The sequence below is a fragment of the Solanum tuberosum genome, unplaced genomic scaffold, assembly GCF_000226075.1.
Source record: "Solanum tuberosum cultivar DM 1-3 516 R44 unplaced genomic scaffold, SolTub_3.0 scf00265, whole genome shotgun sequence".
Lineage (NCBI taxonomy): Eukaryota > Viridiplantae > Streptophyta > Magnoliopsida > Solanales > Solanaceae > Solanum > Solanum tuberosum.
This window is the reverse complement of record NW_006239189.1, coordinates 843,146-846,237: the sequence shown is the minus strand read 5'-3', so window position 1 is coordinate 846,237 and position 3,092 is coordinate 843,146.

Genomic DNA, 3,092 nt, shown 5'->3' with positions numbered 1-3,092 from the left:
ATTCTTGTTAAAGGTACTACACATTAACAATATTATACTAAATCAAACAACTTTTATTTGTTATTTTTACTCATGAGTTTTTCATTGTAGAGACTGACTCTTCATCAGTTAACATTCAAGCCGAGAATAGATCTAAGTATAGGAACGACTCAATCAAGAGGGAAGAGTTACGCCAAGCTTTACTTAACATAATAAATACACCATTAGATATGCAACAATATTGGATACACATCAGATGTACATGTATCTAGTTAAGAGTTGATGTATCTAAGTTAAAATTATATGTATTTGTGAGAAAAAAATTCATATGCTTACTTTTTTTTTGGATTAGTGATAAGACAGATACTCTAACATCGTGAGTTGTTCCTAAATTCGATTGTTTCAATTACATTCCATATTTAGATACACATAATTTATGTATATGCTTACAACTTACTATGTATCCGAGATACACGTTTTTGAATATAATGTATGAAATTGATACTTGATACATCAAATTAATACTAGATACATATGAAAGATACATGAAATTAAAATTAGATCATATAAATAGATACATAAAATTAATAATAGACACATATAACAAATACACGAAATTAATACTAGATACTTCTATTATACATATGAATGTACTTGTATGATACTCATGTATCTAAGTGTTTAGTTTGTAGGATACATCATCTATTGATAATAGATACATCAAATTAATGAATTTATTATTTTAAGAGTACTAAAATGAAATTAATCAAATAACATGACCAAGATATACATGTTTTTGTTTTTTATTAATAATAATATTAATGAATTTATTATTTCAAAGAATAATAAATGAAATTAATTAAACATAAATACACTCCTTGATTTGCCCTATATTAAGAGATTTGATTAATTTAATTTCCAGAATTAATCGCCCATATATTCTAAAAATCATCAATTACTCCTCTAATTAAGGAAATCAGTTACAATCAATTAATTTAAACAAATAAAATACGTATCTCAATTTTAAAATTCGACAGATACATGTATCTTACAGATTCAAACTCATGTATCCTAAGTATGAAATATGGTAGAGGAAGTAATATTTGAAACTATTGGGAAACTTAGTAATTAGGACCTAAACTAGTGGGATTTATGTAATTTTGCCTTAAATAATTTAGGAACGTGAAGGATGTGGGAGTGATAGGGTTAACTTTAATTGTATTATATTATACTCTCTCATAAACAACATATTGGATTTTTCTTTTTGACGCTTGTGATATATGATTCAACATATTTAATTCCGGTGCAAATTCAAATTTGGTCAGACTTCATGGATACTTGGAAATCAAAAAAATAGGGGGGGGGGGGGGGGGGGGGGGGGGGGGGGGGGGGGAGGTGGTAAGGTCCAACTATAATTTTTTGAAAATAAAAAAAGAGCTTCATGTTAGGGGTGTGCAAAAACCGATTTAACCAATAAACCGAACCGAAAAAAACACTATTGGTTTATTGATATTGGGTTGTTGGGCTAACGATTTTTAAACGGTTTTGCAAAATTTTTTATTGGGTTATTGGTTCGGTTTCCGGTTTTATAATTTTTGTTAATGGTTAAACCGATAACCCAGTAAGACCATACTAAATTTACTAGTCTTATTGCTAATGGTTAAACGATTGTTACCTTCACACTTTTTGTTAATGGTTAAACGATTGTTACTGTCACACTTTTTCCTTTGAATGTGTCTAGTGTCTAAACTTGCAAGAAAAATGATTGTTACTTTTATGATTATTACTTTCATGCCAAATGCTGGAAAGATCATATGGTTTATTTAAAAAATTTCTTATCGTGTATATAATATATATGAGTATTTTCTTATTGGTTAAACCAAAAACCGAACCGTTAAGTACCATAAACCGATTAACAAAAAACCGATAAGAAATATGTTATTGGTTTGGTTATCAGTTTGATGTATTTACAAACCGAAAACCGATAAACCGAACCAATAACACCTAAAACCGAACCGAACCGACCGATGCGCACCCCTACTTCATGTGCTATCCATATAAAGAAATTGGGACACGTTTGGATCTAGAAATAAGAATAGGTAAAGGGTAAAATTAAAGTCATCGAACGAGGGAATAGAATGGTCCATAAACCAAACAAGAGAACAAATTGGAAAAGAAGTTAAAACAGACCACTGAATTGTGTGTGATAAACTATGATAAAGAAAGATTGTGATGTTTACATAGAACTACAATTGAAAAATCAAAGCAACCATGCGTGCAGAGTGGTTCTTATATTTTATTTTTATTTTTTATATACATTTATAATATCACAACGAGTCAGACCTAAATGTGTACATAAACATCGATAATTCAAATAACTAATTTTATTTTGTTCGGAATTGAGGTAGAGTTATAAATTTTCTTGTTTTCACATACGTTTATACAATACAAGCATTTGCACAAACATATTGGTTATTTGCATCGACTCACCTTGACCCGAAAAATAGTTGAGCTTACATTCTTTGCATCTCTTTTTGTTGGTGCCTCTCACTATCACACAATTTCGATGTCTTAATATTGCTTTATTTAACTTCACCAGTATTTTTTATACAATTTTAAAACTCGAAAAGATTGATATTGCATGTTAAAATTGTACGATAGTGACTATTAAATGTTATTTTTACGTTGGACACACTCATGCAATGGACTATTTTTCAAATTCACAATGGGAAAAAATACATGAAAAGACCATCCTTAAAACTTAACTACATAATTCATAATTCACAAGTAATAGTACTTTTTCATTATTAAAAATATGAAAGTTTTTTTTTATTACATATATAGCAGTTTTAAAGAAGTTGACAAGATAATTATTTTTAATATATAGATATATTAATTATTTTTTTATACAAAAGTGTCTACTTATGTTTTTTTCCCTTTACAATGAGGATTAATTTTCAAATTAGTAGAAGCTTAAAGAGTAAATTTTAGGTTTAGCAAACATAAAAATCATATATGTATGCTATAGCTATAGTTTGTATAATTGCGCTCCATAACAAATTTTATGTTTGCTATGGAGCATCAGATTTGTATAAATTGCTGGCAGCCTCTCA